At 44.3% G+C, this 21,221-nt stretch overlaps 1 long non-coding RNA gene across 1 annotated transcript in view; it reads left to right on the top strand.

The window, feature by feature from the left end:
- The window catches only part of LOC133271320 (uncharacterized), a 49,533-nt gene extending 33,179 nt beyond the window's left edge, over positions 1 to 16,354 (top strand). Inside the window, exon 2 of the long non-coding RNA XR_009744085.1 lies at positions 16,049 to 16,354. This is a non-coding gene — a long non-coding RNA (uncharacterized LOC133271320). The remainder of the gene's footprint in view (positions 1 to 16,048) is intronic.
- Positions 16,355 to 21,221: the final 4,867 nt, after the last annotated feature.

The raw sequence follows: 21,221 nt of genomic DNA, 5'->3' as shown, positions 1-21,221 counted from the left end.
GCAGTTTTGGGACTCATGTCTGCCCCTGTACATCTCCACCTCAGGATGAGCTGCACTGTCCTTCCTGGCTGCTCTTCAGCCTCCTGTGGTGCAGGGCTGAACCCTGGATGCTAAGTTACAGAGGTGCATCATTAACCTTCCTCACTAAACATCTGGTCCTGCTTGATGTTACTATCCTCCATCCAAACTTTGCAGATGTCCTTAAGTATTTTGGAGCGCTTGTCACTGTGCAGAAGGACCAGCACCTTGATGACTAACATCTCCTGCAGTGGAGCAGCGGAAATGGCCAGTAGATGAGGTGCGTTTCAGTGGGGAAGACAGAAGCAATCCGGATGAGGAACTGGAGGGATGGGATGCTTGCAGATGCACATCGACGCCTGTCGAAGAGCCGGGGTAGCCTCTTGCCATGGCTGAACTGGGAGAGGTTTCTAGGACAACTGATGGGCTTTGGGAGCAGGGAAAGAATGGAGCCAAATCTTAAAGTCAGATGAGCAGAAAATGAGTAACATCTGCTGAGATGTGTGAAAGAGCCATTTGTGCTCACTGCAACCCAAAGCATTTCTCTAGCAGCCACCAAGGGTGTGGGCCAGGCTCGCTGTCCCCACACACATGCTGGCCAAGGGTGTCATTGGGGATGATTTATGTGCGCATCACAGCCACAGCTCTGGGCAATGCCCTGTGCTTTACTGCTGTATTCCCCAAGGCCTTGGCACCCATACCGGGGCTTTTCATGGAGAAAAGCCTCTGTCCTGCCCAGAGGCTACAGAGAGGTGAGGTCCTGGGGATGCTGCTGCTGTACTTTTATTAGTTATATCCATGGGTGATGAATGACAAGTTTCTGTCATCCTTTCACTCCTGTCCCATCAGTGCACAGAGCTGCACATCACCCCCATTTCCCTGTGGCTGCCTTCTCCCTGCTGATGAAAAGGTTGAGTTTCCCCTTGACTTTGATGGGGGGGTGGAATAACATTCTCTGCTTCTCCTGACGGCCCCTCTGCTATTTTAACAGCTCAGCTTTTTGCCTCTGATTAGGCTGTTTGCTGCGATGCAGAATGTAGTTGGGAATGTTGGAGTTGGAGGTAGTGAACGGTCCAGAAGGATTGCACCTGTGGTAGCTCATCAGCGGCCGTTTCACAGAGCTGAGATTAGGGAAGCACACAAAAGAGGGAGCAATTTGGAAAATGAGGATGAGCGGCCCTCCATTTCTAAGAGCAATTATGTTTTCACAGCTGTGCTGCTTGCCCCAAATGCATAGAAATCAAGTCAAAACCAAACTCTGTTAGCTCAAAGAAAATTAACCTTCATATCTAAGCTCAGTGAGCAATAAACTCACTTTTCCTTTAGATGAATAATGTAATCTTGACAAAAAACCTAGCTGCAAGTCATGTTGTAATTACGTTCTTTGAATTAAAGTTTGTCAGTCCAAACAAAATAAATAGAAACACAGGCAGGGCAATAGATATATTATACTTGGAATAAAGTTTGGCCCGGGTATATTGTTTTCATGCTGAAGCTGTGCCAAAGTTAATCTACTGTAATTGCGTCTATCGCCAGCTCCCAGTCTAAATAAAGGAGCCAACCCAAGGGCTGTTGATATAATTCTTTCACTAACATGTTGTTGCCACCATGGAAGGACTTGGCCAGATCTCATTTCTCATGGTTCAGACCAAGAGTTACTGAATTACTCAATAAATGCAGTTTCTGCTTTGAAGGCGGCCGGTGAATGTTTCCCTGCAGCTCCCACTCTGCCACTGCTAATACTGATTTGTGAGGAGGAGGAACACAGAGTGGTTCCCTTCTTATCTGCAAGGAGCATTTGGGGTGAGCAATGGGTGCTGCTGAGCCCAAACTGGGTGGGATGGGAATAAATCTGTGCCAGGAGGCAGGGTTTGCTCTGAGGGGCTTATGAGGAGCTGGGGGGGGAGGCCTAGAGTTAGGCTGAGCAGTGGATGCAGCTCTTCTGTACCAGGGCTCAGCTTAGGCTGGGAGCTGGGTTTAACTCCAGTTCTTCCTTTAACCTAGCAGCATCATTTTGGCTAGTGGATACTGAGGATTAGTTGGTATTTCTGATAGATAAAGCCCTCCACAGAGTGATGCCAAGGGAGAGAAGGACCTATTTCTTATAAGGGTGGGATTTAATCCTCTGTGCTTAATCTTTAAGCATGTTTTAAAGGGACTCACTTTCCATCTGGCTCTGCCCTGCCTGCCCTTACAGAAGGGAGGCAGCCCGTGGCTTGCTCCATCCTGCTCAGCACCCTTGGGTGCCTGGTGTACCAGCACTAGTGTCTCTGAGATACCCTCTGCACCCTCCCTGAAGTCAGGCTCTTCTGCTCTCTTTAAAAGAACCAGATTCTTTTTCATTTTGCTGCATTTCCATGAGTTTCTTCTGTCCCTTTCCTTCATTTATGCTGCTTTTTGGATGCTAAAGGGTTTTCTCTGAATAAGGTGTTGAATTACAGTGAGGCAAAATCCATGCTGGCCTCACGATTAGGAAGGGCAACTGGCTGGTGATGAATCAGATTCATGGGATTCTTCTGGCATAAGGGTGGCAAAGAGCTTTCCAAAGCATGATCTAATCCTGTGCCAGGCAGAGGAAAGCACTGGTTTGGAGGTGTCCCCAGAAATCTTGCTTTAAGTTCATGCAATTGCAGAAGATGCTGGGGGAGCTTGGTGAATGGAGCTCCACAAACTACATGTGTCACCAATGTAATAGAAACCGAGAAAGAAATAGTTGGACCCACATTCCTAAAGTTATTAAGCAGCAGAAGTGAAAAAAAACCCTCTCCTATGTTTGATACATTTTTCCCTAAGTGACTATTACTTGTTTCTTTGCATCCAAAATAGGAAATTATCAAGATGATGAAATCCAAAGGAAATAAGAGAAAATAAGTAGGTAGGACAGGGTACTGAGGAAAGGTTAAATCCTTCAGCAAACCTTGTCTCCTTCCATATAATGTGAAATAGTCCAGGTTTCATCACACACAGTTTATTTATGTTCTTTACAGTTCATTGTTTGCTCCACTGGAAAAAGGTTTAATTGTTCTGCTTGTCCCTGTGTGAGATCAGATGTTCCTCAGTGTTCTCCCCTCTCTTTTCAAGGGGCTGAATTCACTTGGTTATTTCCTGGGAACAGTATTCAGGGGAGAGCCATTCATTTAAAGGCTCTCTGTGGTTATAAATGAAGGGTTAAAAAATACTGCCTTCCCCATTAGTTTTTTTATGCATTAAAGTAACTGGTTCTCTAGGACATTGCCTAGGTCACCCTGGCCTGTGACAGTAGGCGCATCCCTGTCCCCCAAGGACACGTTGCCTCATCTCCTTGCTTAGCATAGCCCATACCCATCGCTTGGGGTAGTAAAGCTGAGATCTGTGAAAACATCTGGCTTTGGGAAGGAATCCCAGAAATGAAAATGTTGATGGTTCAAGAAACAATTGTCCATGTGTGGGTTGATCTCTGCTCCTCATTCTCCCTACATGTTTATTTGGTTAAGGTATAGCAAGCCAATTGTATCTGCCTCCCAGCCTTTTCCTCCAAAGGTTCCAAAGTTCTTTGCCTTACCAACAGACTCGGAAAGAGGGAGAGAAACTAACAAAGCCACCTGGCATTGGTAAGGACTTGCTCTTGATTTAGTGGTGCCATCTCTTGCTGTCCCACCGATGGATCTCCAGCTTCTTTGCTAAGCTGGAATGAGGAGCTGGGTCCTCAGGCTTTTTCCTCCTGTGAAAAGGGAGAGGAAAGCAGGGCTGGCTCCTTCTTCCAGGGGCCCAGGCTTGAGGGATTGCTCATGGCATGAGCCAGAGGCTCCCAAGGAGCCACGTTCACCCCAGAACCTCACTTCCATAGCCAGGCCACACAGTGCACATGGAAAATATGTAAGCTGGGAACTGTCTGCTGGCGCTGGCTCCATTTATGTTCTAGACCATTATTGTTGTCCACGTTTAATGCATAAGCACTTGATGAAAATATCAAGAGGATATGGTCCTGCCAATGAAGACCTTCTGGTCTGCTCTGAAGAACTGTGATGTGAATGTAACATAAACCCAAAGAATGCGGGTGGGTAAAGCTGGAGCTGTACATAACATTTTAACTTAATATATGTGCAACTGGGAGCCTTTATTGCGCTCGCATTGCCACTGTTGGGAACGGTCCATAGCTCTTTGCTGTTAGCAAAGTCGTAGACTCCTTGAATTCAATTCAGGGGAATCAAACTGACTCTAACTAAACCCAGGATTTGTCACTTCAAGGACAGATTTTCAGCCAGTGAATGCTGCATGTGCACTTAAAAATTCCTTAATTCTGAGTGCTTTGCTGTGCAGTAAACAGATTTTCTGCCTGTTTTCCTATATAAATATTTATAACAAAGTTGGTAACTACTGGTCAAATGCGAATGTTTGTTGTTCTCAGCATTTTTGGACATAATCTGCCAAGGATTTACATGTGGTTTTAATACACAGTAACTTTCTACTGCTGGAAGGCCTTGGATTAAGATCAACTTCAGGAACTGCTTCTAGAAGAAGAGAGTTAGAGTTTGTCATGTAGAAGGTTTTACATGGCTTTCAATCAGAGGCTGTTCTGATAAAGGTGCTTGGAAATAGGCAGGTTGCACACAAGGACATGGCTGTGATGAATTCGGACTGACTTGGGTCTGTTCTATTCAGTGGGAAGGTCACAGTTTCAGCTTTCTTGTGCAGCATTGACCCTCCCTGGGCATTTTGAGGGATGGCAGTGTTGGAGAAGCGATGTTTTAAAAGATGTGTGAAGCTTCTCTTGAATCATTCGGAGCCCAAGGAGCCTGGCAAAGCTATACGGTTACATCCCTAGCATTTGACTTCTGAGAAAGTTCTGAGAAGGGCAGGATGTGGAAGAAGCAGTTTTGGTATTGCTATCCAAAAAGAGGGTGAAAAGGGGCTATAACTCAGAGCAAAACATGGCCTTGATCTCACTGCTGTCACAAGCAAGAATCCTTGTTATGTTCAAAGAAACCCAATTCATCTCTACCGCAGTTGTTCCTCCTTCCCCACACCTACACTCAGGACAAGTTGCTTTTTAGGACTGCAGCTTTAGGACACTCGGTACCGTGGGTGATATCCTACTTGTGTGGCACCTCCTTATTCCTCCTCCTCGGCTGTGACAGACATAATCCTGCCACTGGCAGAACGCAACAGGTAATAAATCACACTGTGTATAAAAGCAGTCCTCACAGTTTCCATAGCTTGTTTGGGCTTGTTTTGACTGTCCACAACCTCTCCACTACATTGGCACGCACACAAAATACCCTCTGCATTTTAAAAGGCGTCTCTGGAGATGAGAAATGAGCAGCGTGGGGAGGAGAATTAATACATCATGTGTGAGCTGGCCCTTTTTGCTTTGTTTGTGTTGCTGTTTGTTAATGGACCAAAGAGGTACCCTTGACAACAGATGGAAAATTAGTCCCAGTATCGACCAGGGGCTCTAGTGAAGATCATGGCCCATTGCACAGGAAGGATGTGTTCACTTCCACAAGATCTTACAGTCTAATTTAAGCCAGGAAACAGAAGGAAGGTAGATGAGGAGGAGGAGTGGGGAGGGGGGAGAAGAGATATAGCCTCCAGGAAAGTCATTAAGGAACACATGCCTTCCTGACTTCATGTCTTTTGTCTTTTTAGAGTATACTTTATCTCTCTCTGTTGGGCTTTGAACCTTTCAGAGTTTATTTAAGCTATTGCAAACTTGCTGACTTAGGGAGCAAATAAGCCTTTGGGATCAAAGCAGCTGGTATTGTCAGTGGTACTGAGGGTGAAATAACACATTAGCAGAAGGAGAGCTGAGAATAAAAATGGAAAGAAAATCCAGCTTGGTATTTTGTTCCTTTTTGCTTTTAACCTTCTTCCCAGCTTGAGCCTTTTAATTTGGACAGGTATTAATTTTCTTTGCATGTGTCCCAACAACATAAATATTTAATGGTCCTAGATTACAGAGATGAAATATGAGATTAGCTCCAACCTTAAAGATTTGTGTAGGATTTCTGCCTCACATTTAGATGACTCTGACACTGCAGGGAGGAATATCACCCATCTCTGCAGGAGGAGCATCTCAAGCTCTATTTTGAGTTCGTTTTCTTTTCTGGTCTTGTTTGAGGCTCAGAGGACATAAACACCTCTCCCACTCCCAGTCTTTCCATTGCTATTTTCTGGTGACATGCTATGACTAACCAAATGATAGCTTCAGGTTATTGGAGGCCAGTGAGCTTGAATGCTGTTTCCTACCTGTAGCAAGCAGGCTCATGGCTTGGAAACCATGTGTTCAGCTCAGAAAAGTCCATGCAAGTATGGTAAATATGGCTAAGGTGTGCGATATGGCAGGGTCAATGCAAGGATGGTGAAGCTACCTGCACCAGTTTTTGATCCACCAGCATCCTCAACTTGCCTTTTAAATCCATCTCTCCTTTGGGAACAAGTGCTGCAAATGTCAAAGGAGCTTAAAATATTCATTACCAAAACTCATCATCCCAGCCCCAGAGTGATTTTCTCAGCTGGTTTCATTAGGGTTTGGAAAGTCATCACCCGCATTATGGGATAAACCACAGTTCATCCCATATCACTTACCACTATTGACAGAGATGTCAAACACAAAAGAGTAAAGGTCTGTCCTTTCTCCTCACCCTTCAGACAAAAGCAAGCTTTCAAAACTTGTCCCAAAATGCTTTCACCCAAGCAACGTTTCAATCTGCAGCTCACAAGTGTGATTTCACAGCATTAATCTGACACTGCCATTACCATGTGAAAGAGTATGTGACATTCTAGTGCACGTATTTATAGCGCAAATGGGACAGATTCACAGCTCGTGTAAACCACAGCCTCCCTTTTTACGGCTCTCCTTTGATTTAAGCAGGCTGAGATTTTGAGGCAAACTCGGTAGTTTGGTTTTCAGCCCCTTTTTATAATTAATGATATCAAAGTACATTCTCTGCAGAGAGTCAGAGGGAAGATAAAGCAACTTTCCAGTTAGCTGAAAGATCTAAGACATTGCCGAAAAAATAGTTTCCAGGCATTTAAATGATAAGGTCTTTTTTTCCCTTTCAAAAAGGAAAGAAAAAGTATTTTTTTCACTTAAAAACTTAATCTATTTCCTCCAGAAAATGCTGAGAAAAACCCCCATAGTCAATTCTGGAAATACTTTTACTGCTTTTTAGAAATACTGCCAAAAGGACATGAATGTGTTATTTGCACATATTAATCTATTTTAGAGAACCTTTATGGAAGAGCCCAGGAAAAAACATCCCCCACTGATAATGAGAGGTATTTACTGGCTGTTTCAGATTGCTTTGGGTTGAATTATGGATATGTTTGTGGTTTGGATTTACTCAGTATTTTAATTAATTCAGCTCACCTGAAATAGGCTTAAATTGCAGCTTCCAGCAAGTTCATTTATTGTGTCTCAACAGACAGGAATTAATTACTTCTGTAATTAAGAAAAGAAGTATGTGAGGACTAAATATGCCTTGAGGTCTACTGAATGCTTAAAAATACCTTGAGATGCTGTCAAAGCTTGGATCTGTCAGTGATGTGATGGAGGAGTCCCTTGCAGCCCAGGGATGCTGGTGGATGTGCTGCTGCTGCACTGCCCTGTGCAGGTGGCACCACCTGGGATGTGGCCTCAGCACATGGGAATTGTGACTGTCATTTAAAATAAACAGGCATTTATGTCAATATTAAGAAATCCTTTGGGGAAAATATAGCCCAGATCCGAGTTCTGCTGTATGAATTCAGTCCCTTCAGTGTGTTTTGCAGGTACCTATTAGCCTTGGTCTGTAAATGACAGCAGTAGGAGCCAGTGATCCACAAGCTTCTCCTTCTCTTGTCCTGTTAGAGTTAAACCCTAACTATGGACTTAACAACTGTGAAAATAAATGGCAAGGGTCTTTTGATTTCGAGCCCTTGGGCTAATGAAGTCTAAAATTCCACTGTTCAGCTAAAATGGCTTGAGAACACAGGATATAATGTAATCTCCTTACTCCAGATTGAGAAATTAAAGACAACTCTAATTGACTGCAATAAGAGCAGGGTACAGCAAAGCAATGCAGCTTCCTATGAGCGAGGAGCATCCGCCGGGACCATGCAAAGTCCTTGTTGCAGACTCTTTGCCATATGGGAGGGAACTAGCTTAATGTGGCAAATGTGAGGAGCAAATGGATGTCACGAGTTTCTGTTTCTGTAATTGAATTACATTAAATTACTAAACAATAAAAACATCACAGGTACTTGCCATGGTTTTGGTGGCAGCTCAAAGCACCATGTCCCTGTGAGGACCATCGAGGAGATATAAGGAGAGGAGTGATGGACTAAAGGAGGGTATGAACCTCTGCACTAGACTCAGCACCTTGCACTTGGAGCAGAAGCTTGACTTTTAATCAGTGCTACCCCAAGTGACTTCATCCCATGAGAGAAAAGGAACCTGCCCAGCTCCAGGGTCCCTCCTGCTCATGAGCGTGGTCTGTGCTTGAATAGAGGAGCTATTGGTGATTTTTAGTCTGGTCATTTACCCCTTCTTTGCTCAGGCTCTGCAGTACAGATGTTAGGCACAGCTGTTTACCATTTTTTCTGGTCAGTCATGTGAATTGTCCCCTGGTAGGTTGCTTTGTTTTTTTCTTCAAGTCCAAATTCTGCTGGCAAAATCTGTGATTTATCTTTATTTTTTTTTTTAATTCTCATAATTAGTCACAGTGCCTGAGAACAGACGTGAAATGCTCCAGCAAAAAGATGTATACATCAGCTGTGGGTTCCTCCCCATCACCTTTGCAGTGAGGAGGTGTCTCAGCAGCTGTGCTAGAAGCGTGGGCTTCTCGGCTCTGTGGTCCCACTGCTGTCTCCCACATCCCAGCTTGGACCTGCGTGGTCATTGTTAGCAGACCCTCACCTCAAATGAAACCCCCAACCTGGTTCTTCCCCTGCACTCATCCTGGTCCTGTAAAGGGGTCCTGGTGCTCAGCATCCCATGCTGGAGCAAATAAGCACTATTGGAGCGTGTGAGGTGGGAGTGGGAGCGGGAGCGGGAGCTTCTCCAGGAGCTTGAGGCCATGTGGGAATCATCATTTTCCAGGAAATATGTTTTGAGTGTGGTCCTTCCACTAATGTGCCTCCTCTGATGGCCTGGGCTGCCGGCTCCCCAAAGCCATGGGGAGAACCCGGTGCCCTGTACAAAGAAACTCTTTTGTGGGTTATGTCCTAAAGCTGTTAAACCCTGCTCATTTATGAGACACCACAGTCCTGCCTCAGGCTCCACAAGTTTCTTGGATCCCTTTGGTTTGGGTAGGTTGCAGTGCTCTTCCTTCCCTTGGCTTTCCATGCCTGCTTTTGGGATGAACAACAGAGGGGCTGAATTAGCTGGGAAGGAGACCTGGAGCAGGGGGCAGAGCAGAGGCAACTGCCTAGAGCACATCAGGGCTCCCCCAGCACTGCTTGCTCTGGTTTTCCCAGGGGATATCAGCCCTGCAGTGCTGCTGGGGGAAACACTCCCATAGTGTGTTTTCCGTGCTCCCAGTAAGCCTCTATCTGTAAAGTAGCGAAGGGCTGAGAAACAGGTTTCTAAATGCTTGAAAACCCCAGGTCCTCTTGCAAGTGGAAAACCCTATGGATGTGAGCAGCTCTCCTGGGTCCTAGGGCATCACTCAGGGGTTTTATTGATGTTTGGGTTTGAGATTCTCTACCTCTGCCCTTACAGGCTCCCGGCAGGTCAGTGATAGCTGAGGGATTTTGTCAACTCAGGAGGAATAATACAGCCCAAACGGGTTTGTTTTGGAATATTTCAAGTTGTTAAGAAAACGTCAGATATTTCCACTCTGACATTCAGGCTCTTTGGCTGCTTAATAACAGTGACTAATTGAGCTCCAAGTGATGAAGAAAACTTCAGCAGCTCAACTAGAAAAGCACTGTGAGATTTAAGAGCCGACTCTCACTCACAGGCAGGACACACTCTGTCTTTAAGCGTTTCTTCAATGTCAAGCCTCAGACTAGTGAAGTGCAGGTGGCTTCTTCCATCCAGGTTTGGGAACAAAGATGTGCATGCAGGCAATTCATTTTTCGTCAGTAATTTATTTGCAGAAAATCAGATTTACATCAGTTTGACAGAGAGTAGAAATTTGGCTACTGGTCTACATGATATATCTACAGAAAATCATAGAATAGTAAGGGTTGGAAAGGACCTTAAGATCATCCAGTTCCACCCCCCGTGCCATGGGCAGGGACACCTCACACTAAACCATCTCACCCAAGGCCTCGTCCAACCTGGCCTTGAACACTGCCAGGGATGGAGCATTCACAACCTCCCTGGGCAACCCATTCCAGTGCCTCACCACCCTAACAGGAAAGAATTTCCTCCTTATATCCAATCTAAACTTCCCCTGTTTAAGTTTGAACCCATTACCCCTTGTCCTGTCACTACAGTCCCTAATGAAGAGTCCCTCCCCAGCATCCCTATAGGCCCCCTTCAGATACTGGAAGGCTGCTCTGAGGTCTCCACGCAGCCTTCTCTTCTCCAGGCTGAACAGCCCCAACTTCCTCAGCCTGTCTTCATACAGGAGGTGCTCCAGCCCCTGATCATCCTTGTGGCCTCCTCTGGACTTGTTCCAACAGTTCCATGTCCTTTTTATGTTGAGGACACCAGAACTGCACACAATGCTCCAGGTGAGGTCTCACAAGAGCAGAGTAGAGGGGCAGGATCACCTCCTTCGACCCGCTGGTCACGCTGCTTTGGATGCAGCCCAGGATACGGCTGGCTTTCTATCTCTGAGATTTCTGTGTAGGCTGATACAGTGTCAGGTAATCTGGTATCAGAACACTGGTATCCGTAGCCACACCAAAAAGAGAAAGGTTTCGGAAGGCTTTTTCTTGTGTCCTTTTCTCCTGCGCCCTGAAAGTGAAAACGAGCAGATAAAATCAAACACTTCCGGTCTGCCAACTCTTCCTGAAGCCAGAACACTTCCAAACAGGAGTCGGTCCAGGCAGGGAAGATTATCTCCAGATCCCAACTGCTCAGATGGCTCACAGGGATACTGGCTTTGGGAGCTGCTTCTGCGGCTGTGCAGAGAGCAGATGACTTCAAAGCAGGGGTGGGAATTAGTTCCCATTTGGTGCCAATAAATCTCTTCTCCATGGCGTGGCTGCGTGCAAATGGGGAAGGGTTCAGTACTGGGCCATGGTGAGGCTTTGTTGATAGGGGTGAGAGGAGGGTAAGAGCAAATTCCTGGGTGCTGCTGGGGCGTGTGTTCACAGTTCCTCATTTCCTACTGTTTTCACAGGTTGCGTGCATTTACTCATCCTTTATAGAGTGATAATCTCCTGTTGCCCATTTTCCAAGGGTTTGTAATTGGAATCTGTTTGTTAAGCTATGATAGCCTTGACCAGAGAAGGGATTTATAAAGAACTGCTTGATTAAAAAAGTCCTGCGTCAGACAGATGATAAACAGGTGGTAAGTCTGGTTACCAACAAGAATAGAAGTGTTCCAGGATTCCAGTGAAATCCCCATTATAGGGCTGGGGCTGAGCAGGGCACCAGGATATGGGTAAAGATCCTTGACTTTTCTTTAAATCACAGCCATAAATATATTACAGAGTCAATGGGATTGTCTTTTTCATGAGGAAACGGGTGAGGATGGGATTTAGCAGTTACTTCATTTAAATGAAAGGAGGCACCCTGGCTATTATACCAGACTCCCTGTATCCACACATGCTTCTCTTGACTGCTTTTGCTCCTCATTGCTCTCAGCTATGGGGCTGGAGGTAAATTTACACATCTTTATGATGCCTAAATACTGTACTACTGACCCATGCACTCATAGGGATCAAACCCTTCCAGGGTTGCCCAAGATACTTATCCTATAGCTTACTACTTCTCCTTAAAACAGGCAAAAGTTTCTGTCCCTGCCCAGCTCAGTTTGCTGTTACCACGTAAGGCTCCCCAGTAAAAGCAGAGACAGCAGCAAGTCCTTGTGTCCTTCCTCCCGAGTCATCCTGGGTGGTGCTCAGCCCCTCTGTGTGTCCCCATGGCTACAGCTGAGCCTCTTTGTTCAGCCTTGGGTAATTTTTCACTTTCCAGACCTACTCCATGCAATAAATTAAGTCAATCTGGCTTCCCCACTGAGCCCCTCGCTGGTGTAGGCACTGGTTTAGTGCTCCTCACTCTCGGCTCCCAGTACAGGGGATGAAGGTCTTCTCTAGCATGGGAGATCTGCATGCTCACACCAGGGATATATCACATTTCCTAGGGTTATGCAAAAAACCCAAGCAGAAATTGTAAGCTGTATGGGCTTTTATAATAGAAGTTGTATGGACCCGTTTGTCTTTAAGAAAGGAACATCAGGCATCCCAGATGTGTCGCTTCCAAACTGTTTATACATCCTAAAGTCATCCTCTGTTATATGCAGCACCTTATGTCAAAGAAATTGCTAGTAATAACAGCTTTTAGCCCTTAGGTTCCCACTCAGTTTTAGTTCTAATCTCCAGTCTAAAATCTCTGCTTAGATTCCCTACGCCAACCTGGCTGGAAGTTTCAGGTGCTGCTGAAATCACCCAGTTATTTGTTCCACTGAATCAGGGCATGCTCCTGGGACTACTGTAAAGAGCAAACGAGGGAAACACTGTGGGCATACAAAGGAAGAAAAATCCTGGAAAAAATTATGGCAACGAGCAAATCTTCTGGTACCCATTAAAAGGTAATAACTCTGCCCAAAGGAAGGGGGCTTTTCCCGTTGTGAGATGAAATAAACATTCAGAAATGATTTGTGTGTGTGTTTAGATTTAAATTTAGACTTTTATGAAGTATGTTGTTCAAAGGCCCTTTTCTTCCCAGGCTAGTTTGGGTTACAATCTTCTCCTAAGAAAGAAAAATCTCTGCACAGAACACAGCCTCTGAAGCTTGCTTTGCTCGGCCCTCAGCGTGCAAATAACACCACGCTGTGGTATTTGGCAGCAGATCTTTCACTCTTTTAATTACTGCCGTGGTCCTGGTAGATGCACAGCATCTCAGAGCTGAGATTTGAGTGTTTCTGTGCTGCAAATAAATATGGATAAGTTTAGATAAATAGATAGAGGGTTGATTTAGATTAGATATAAGGCAGTTCTTCCCTGTGAGGGTGCTGAGGCGCTGGCACAGGGTGCCCAGAGAAGCTGTGGCTGCCCCATCCCTGGCAGTGTTCAAGGCCAGGTTGGACACAGGGCCTTGGAGCAAGCTGCTCTAGTGGAAGGTGTCCCTGCCCGTGGCAGGGGTTGGAGCTGGATGAGCTTTAAGGTTGATTTAGGTCTTTTAGGAGGTCACGTTTCAGACAAAGCTGTCTCTGTGGCAGAACTTAGGTTGGATACATGTTTTTGAAGTAGCCACATCATTTCTTGTACAACTATATTTAAGGACGTATTGCAAAGTAGTTATTTATGAGAGGCAAGCTATCACCTAGACACAGCCTTTTATGTTCCTGGCTTCTTGACTAAAACAGGTACTTTCGTGCATCTTGAAATACATCCCTGAACAGAGAGGAATTTACACTAAAGCCATGTGTACATGAGGTAGCGAGGCTGCAGTCCATGCAATTAAAAAGATGGTGCCATTTGTTGAAGTGTTTGCTTTTGCTGAGCACAATAAAGACTCTGTGCTGTTGTTAGAGTCTCAAAAGTAACCATTAATATTATCCTGGCCCCACTCCAACAGTAAAAATCAACTCAGGACTGTGTCATTAACTCAATATTATGTCACCTGAGTAATTGCTGGGGTCTCAGTTTTTCTCTGTTCTACACAAATCTCTGAGATTTAATATTCAGGTACATTAGACTGTAATTTCCTATTGATTTTTAAGCTGGGAAGATGAAGAGATGTAATTTTCAGAAGTGTTATCAGTTATTTGATTAAATCAATTGCCTCCTTTCACATACAGTAGTCACATTAACAGCCTTAATTTGACAGTAGCTCAAAGACGTTATCTGTGTTTTTGAACTGTGGTTGCCTACACGGTGTGTCCTCATCCTTCCCCTCTCACAAGTATCTGGTGGGTGTTTTCATGGAGAGGTCAGCTCTGGTTTAGGCTGTGAGGATTAAACATCTACTCTCTGCAGAGGAATTAAGCGGTAAAATGAAAGCCAGACACCGAATCAGCTCCTCTTCATTTGTTGCCTTGGAAGGAATAACATCTTTCCATAAAATCTGTGTAGCCAGCTGGGTTCTACCTCCAGTCATGCAGGTTTTACTGGCAGACCTGATTTATTGGGTAGCTTGGTGCCCAGAGCAAAGTGCTCTCCTGACCTGGGAGGATGCTGCTCTGCAGCCTTGGGCATGTCTTCAGGAAAAGGGTCAAATTCCCAGCTGGAGGCTCTTGCTTGCAGAGCTCACGCCTGTGCAGCTCTTCCATTCCTCTCTCCATCCCTCCATGAAGAATTTCTTCAGGCATTTGTTAATGTCAAATATCCCGAATGTCAGGATTACTGTAATGTGCTCAGAAGCCTGATGGGGTAACACTTGTCCTGTCCCAAATTGGCTCATTTCGTCGTTTGACTGAAAAATCACAGAACACTTTCTGCCTTCTGCTAAGAGGTTCAAGTGTTTTTCTGCACAAGGAATCACATAAAAGGGTTTTTCTTATATCTATTAAAAACTAAGTTACTCTAATAAAAGTAATACAAACTATAAGGCCTGTATACAAACCATAGGGCCTATAAGGATGCTGGGGAGGGACTGCAGTGACAGGACAAGGGGTGATGGGTTCAAACTTAACCAAGGGAAGTTTAGACTGGATATAAGGAAGAAGTTCTTTCCTGTGAGGGTGGTGAGGCACTGGAATGGGTTGCTCAGGGAGGTTGTGAATGCTCCATCCCTGGCAGTGTCCAAGACAAGGTTGGACAGAGCCTTGGGTGAGATGGTTTAGTGTGAGGTGTCCCTGCCCATGGCAGGGGGGGTTGGAACCGGATGATCTCAAGGTCCTTTCCAACCGTAAGTATTCTGTGATTCTATTCTATGATTCTATTTGTTGTTGGAAACAGCTCAGTGCTGCATAACCCACTTTGAGCATTTTTCATCTGTGTGTTTCAAAGGGCTTTGAAAAATAAGACAGATTATCACTATCCCTATTTTATATGTAGGGGGAGACCATGAAGTGAGGTGTTCTTAGGGCACTGATAGCACAGGGAATGGATCCTAAACACCATGAGCTCTCTTCCAAAATTCTGTTGCCAACGTTCCTGTCCAGTATTAAACTGTACCACGGGTGGCCTCTCTCACTGAACAACAGACACAGTATCTTAACCATGCGTGAGCCTTCATAACTTCGCTTAACTCCACTAATAATGCAGTTTCTCTCTTTATTTCCTCCATTGATTCCTTGCGCTGACAGGGAAGGGTCTGAGTTACCTTTGCTTATAAACCCCTCTGCCACGTGGGCACATGCAGAGTTCACTTGTATGAAATTCCCCTGGGAATTCCAGCTGCTGGTGCTGGCAGTGCAACCATGGGCCCAGCCCTCTGCAGGCAGCCATCCCGTATCATCTGAACTGCAGCATAACCTCAGAAACGAAAACCTGGCCCCACTGATGAGGATCCAGATGGATGAATTCAAGTCGGGGGCCCAGTTTTGACCCATGCCTGATTTAAATGCAAAGTATCGTAAATCGTTTAAAGCCATTCCTGAGTGTGTTTAAGCTTAGCCATGCGAGCACTGTCATTGAAGTCAATTATGAACAATGGCGTTTCTTTCTTCTTTATTCACTGCTGATTTCTGGTACAGGGTGTAAATGACTCTTTTATTGCCTTTGACACCGAAGTCCCTTAGCCAGCCACTAAAGAGGCATCGTACTAATTGATAAATGCTGCTTGCCTAGGGAGGGGGACTTTTAACTTCATAATCCTATTAAAAATGATAGATATGTCAAATACTTGAGCCTACTGGACAGAAGATATTATTCTGCTCTAAGGTTTCCAGTTTAATTCTTTTTGTGGGCAATTGGGCAGAACCACTGGTGGAAGACAAGCAGATGCTCTTCAACTGTACTCTTCCATAAATGATTTTGTCCTCTTTTTGTGTTCCCCTAGCAGGCATATCAAGTTCAAAAGAAAACGTTGCCTCTCGCTAATGAGAAGATTAATCGCATTCATATAGGCAGCAGACTTTGCCAATCCTGTTGAAAGTTTGATGACCTTTAAGAGACAAAGTTTTAGTGTGCCCAAGATAAATAATTCATCCTTCACAGATCTGCCCTCTGTATCCATCTGCTTAATGCTGAGGCATGTTGATTAAAGCGACTGAGTGCAATTATCTTCATACTTCATCGAGATAATAATATCTATTTTCCTATTGTACTTCAAAGCACAATTGCTCTTTTAAAGATATCAACAGCCCAATAGATTCAGGGTCCATTTTCACTCTGACTTATTCCCAGCTCTCCATAGCACTCTTCAAAACCTCACTAAAAGCTCTGAGTTCCTCTTTTCCATATGAGCTCCTTTTCCAGCGCCGAAAGCTGCAATGTGTAACTAATCCTCTTGGAAAATCTCTGAAACCATCATCTTCAAACACCACCAGAAAGTTCATCTCTGTTCGCACGCACAGGCAGAAAAATGTCATCTCGGCAAGTGGCAGGATGTGATTTGCTTTGATTACGGCAATTATTGATTCTGCCGGGCTCCTTCCATCTAGGAAGGCTGCAGGCAGCCAATTGCTAAGAAAACTCATTGCCCCCTTCCTCTCCCCTTTGCAATGCCCATTTTGCTGTTTTCTCACCCACCTGTTGCCCTTTTGGGTTTCAGCCCAGCTTTTCCAAATAATGATGCGTGCAAATAACATCAGCTGGGAGTGCAGCCAAAGGCACTACTCATGGGGTGGAACGTGCAGGGGTGGATGTTGGTCCCTGTCCCAAAGAGCATGATGCAGACATTGTGGCTCCCCTCTGGCTATCAGCTTCAGGGGGCATGTTGGAGGCTTCCCGCAGTGACCACATGCAGGTAAATAAGCTGATTATGAAGAGCCAAGCAGATGGTCTCCTTTCTTGCTACCTGGGAATATAAGTACAGTCCTCCTATTTCCCTGGGAGGAAGGAAACATCTGAATGTTGAATGAATATTACAGCCATTTAAATGAATCTTTCCTGGCCCCACATGGAATCAGACTGAACTGGCACCATGTCACCTTGTTACTAGAGAGAACAAATATTCCCTCTGGCAAAAATCCTGCTTCAGGCTTGACAAAAATGTTTGGCCTTTTTTGATTTCTTTTCATGTAGAAATTGTATTTGGTCTTAAATGCTCTTTGGATTTAATGTTGCTTGTTAGAGATGAAACAATGAAAATGAAAGAGGAAATAATAAGGGATTGCTGGGTTTTTTAGAGGTGATTTACCAACGAAAGGAAATCCTAGAGATTAGGAAGTTGTTTAAATACCAGTGACAGTCCCATATGGAAATACTCCAAAATCAGAGATTAGAGGGAAAAAAAAAAAGAAGATATGAATTGCAAAGAACAAAGCCATGAAGGAAGGGAAGGTAAATTCAAAGGGAAAAAGGCAAAGCAAAGCAAAAAAGCCTCTTAAACCCAGAAACAAGACACCTGCTTTTCTGGCAGTTACCAGCAGCAAGGAAGACTCCACCTGCCAACCCCCATTTTTAACATCAGTAAATCACCGTGTGGGTAAAATAACAGGATGTTGGAAAGGAAACAATTCTCACTAATTAGCATATCAGATGCCAGCTCTCCCACACTCCGTGCTCACAAGAGCTCCAGGTTCGCTTCAACGCGGTGGGAATAACCCTTCTTCCCATCCCAATGGTGCACGTGCCTTTGCCTGGAAGTTGTGAGGTGGGGTTGGCTCCCAAGGGGAGGGAGTGGGGTGCCCATTGTTGCCCATGAACCAATGTGGCTCTCTAGGACCCATCATCCCCAGCCAAAGGAACTGGTTCTGAGCACTGCATCCTGACAGGATAGCAAAAGCTGGATGAGAAAAAGCATCTTGAGATGCTGAAGCCAGCCCCTTCTTGGCAATGAAAGGGGGATTTTAAATATTGGAGGAGGATTAACTGAATCTGCTGTAAAAAAGGGCAGAGCAGCTTGGCTGTGTGAAGGTTGTGCTTATTAGCATGTCATGCTCATGCTCCAAAATACCCAACAGCTCATCCCAGAGTGCACATGAAACAGAAAACCAACAGCATCTGAATGGAGTTATGGGATGGGGGAATATGTTGTAATATAAATCACCTAAATTGAAAGCTGGATTTTGAGCCTCTGGACCATCTTAAAGTCTGTGATGTATACGGAGAGTCAGTCTCATGGCTTTTGTTAAATTTAATGGGTGTGTTACAGCTGAAATGTCTTACATTGCCTTGGAAATGTACGTCATGGTGCCAAGGCTGCTCTTTGGGAAACTATTGATGGGCAGGGATTTTGTTTTTAACTTTAAAAAAATAGCATCATCAACGCTTTTTTGCCTGTGATGTTTGCTTGGCATAATGTGGACTAACTGTGGGTACATTGATGTGGAGAAAGAGGCAGTGGCAATCTTAAGATTTCAGAAGGGAGGGTAGGAGACCACTTAGTTTTGCAATATTTGAGTATCTGGAGATATATACATATATATATACAAAACCTCCCCTACATAGTTATGGTAAAGACCATATGAACATTACAGCTCAGTCAATACGTGTTAAATAGTGTTTCTTTAACAGATGGGAAACCATAAACAGTCTCCTATGATATATAAACAAATTAAGGAGAATTTCCAGCTCTGACATTTTAATAGGGTATGATAAATAGTTTGGCACCATGACAATATCTCTGTCAAGATAGGGAGCCTTGGGATGTAATTGCTCTTTGAAATAGTTATTTAGTAGCTTTCCTATGTGAGGCCATATTATATGTTTTATGGAGGACAGTGGAAGGTCTTGTTAGGGAAGTTAATCCGACTTGGCTCTCAGAGCTTTATCCTGTCACTGAGATCATTACCATGATACCTTTCATGTGATTCAACTCTGTTCCTCTGTCTTTCATGCAAAACTAACGTCTGACTCATATCCCACAAGTAACGTTGGTACAACAAGCTTAGTTGTATGTTGAAGGAAAGACCTATTAGCCTCTTTTATTATGGGTAGGTTGGTTTCTGGAATAACAATCTAACAAAGGAAACTACCAGGAAAAAAAAAGTCAGTTGTAATTGCCTACTATTCACCTATAATCTATTAAAATCAGTGTCAAGAATAAAGCCTTGAAAATGAGGCTTCACATATGTACATGATTATTCCTCTGCCTGTTTGCACTCTGCAACTGAAATAAGCAGTGATTCATCGGGAATGAAGTTTGAATTAATTAGAGAATCCCTGGTCTGCGATGGACACCCTGTTTTCTCTAGGCATTCAATGGGTTTGGAAAGATAATTGATATTTGTCCATCCAATGGTGTAGCAGACCCATAACCAGGTTTTTCCACTTTCTCCAGAAACGAACAGTGTTGTGACACCGCAGAGTGTTGTAATATGGAGAAGCCCCAGGAATGCGGACGGGATGTTTTTCATAACGCAGTTTCCATCCTGCCATCCTTTGGTTATTAATTGCAATTCCCAGTGTAAACAGAGATATATCTGGACTTGGCTTGGCACGCTTTGGCTGCTTACGTCTTGCATCTCTGGAATTAAACAAACCCCAAGCAAGCTCAATGGGGCTGCAGGAGCAGAAGGTGATGTTCAGTGTCCCAGTAGAAAGCCTGTATATGTGTCTATAGGGATGCTTAGAGCCACAGTTAAGCACAGGAAGCTCAGTGGCCTTAATCAAGCATGATCAGAGCTCAGAGCATACACGTATTCTGGCTCCATCAGGTAACATCAGTTAGATTCATCCCCTTCTGGGAAAAGGAAAGCAGAACATGAGAAACATTTTTGCAGCTCAGCCTTTAGGTACCATTCTCCTGCGCACCCATAATAATCCTTGAAGCTGCTGCCTCAGTTATAATCTAGCAATTAGAAGAAAATATTGGTATTTAATTAAACTTGTCAATCAACCAGAAATGAGTTTTCCTTATCAAGAGGAGCTGGATTTGGTTTTGCCACTTAGAAGCGGAGGTTAAAGACTCTTCTTGTAGAATGAAGCTTTAATTAAGAAAGGAGATTTGGATTAACATGGGAAGCAGAGAATGAAAGGTCCTCAAAAATCATCTGATTCACAGGAGGAGAGGAACCTAAATATGGGAACAGATTTTTTTGCCTTTTTTATTTTAAACTAAAAGAAAAGCTATATGGTGCTAAAGCTCCCAGGTAGAAGAGGCACAGGAGGGATTTTTATGAGCCTAGGATGTCTCTGTTCAATTCATTTTCCTGCTCTTGACATTTCGGCATTTCAGATATTCAAAGTCTGGTCAGAAAGTGCCTACACTGTGAGGGCTTAGCAAATCCTAAGGATTTGGATGCTTGACTCTCATAAATTTAGATAGCAGAGGAACAAACGGCTCTTTTGGAAGCTTTGAGATAATCCACTTTTTGTTACTTTCTGGCTGTGCTGATGACACAGTTGGATGGACACCTCCAACTCCTGCCTAAGCCCACAAAGCCCTTGCCCTGCTCCAGCATATCCATGCCAGGAACTGCCCCAGGTACCCGGGTAAATCCCAATGTACTAAATTCAATGCTCAGCCCTCTGTTTTGGTGGTTTTTTTCCCCAGACTTCTTCCAAAGCAACATTGATTTTTATGGCATCAGCTCCTGATCCCTGGATGTATTCTTCATCCCGACTCAGGTATGTCTCCAAAGGTTGTTGTCTTGAGCATTTGTAGTAAAATCATCTTCCTTTTCATCTTATTTGGATACAGGACAGAAGCAAATCTCTTTCCTACATGTGGCTGAACCATTTCAGCTGAAACTGAAACACATCGCCAGGGCTCAGCATGCAGCACAGAAAACCTGAAGTCTGGGAATCTTATAGATAACCAGCAGAGATCGTGGCCGTGGAGGTCAGGCCATGGCAGTTTCCTCCTGACAGCTATTGACTTTGGATCAGGCCCTCAGAAAGCAAGTTTGGGATGAGGGGAATTTAATGATTTCTCCAATGAAAAAGGTCCCAAAATCTGAACTCCTTGTAAGAACAGTCAGTTGGGTGGACTCCATTTTACAGGAATCTGCTGGGAAGAGTAAGTCAATTTTAATCCTTAATGAAGTTTGAGAAAGGTTTATTTTGTGCAGCTATAACTTCTTGGCATGCAAAAAACACCCTTGAAGCATTTCTGATCTCTTCCCTTA

Source organism: Pezoporus flaviventris, unplaced genomic scaffold (assembly GCF_033815535.1).
Source record: "Pezoporus flaviventris isolate CSIRO_AGI_PZ_B2104156 unplaced genomic scaffold, CSIRO_AGI_Pfla_v1 ptg000023l, whole genome shotgun sequence".
NCBI lineage: Eukaryota > Metazoa > Chordata > Aves > Psittaciformes > Psittacidae > Pezoporus > Pezoporus flaviventris.
This window is presented reverse-complemented; position numbering and strand designations above follow the sequence as displayed.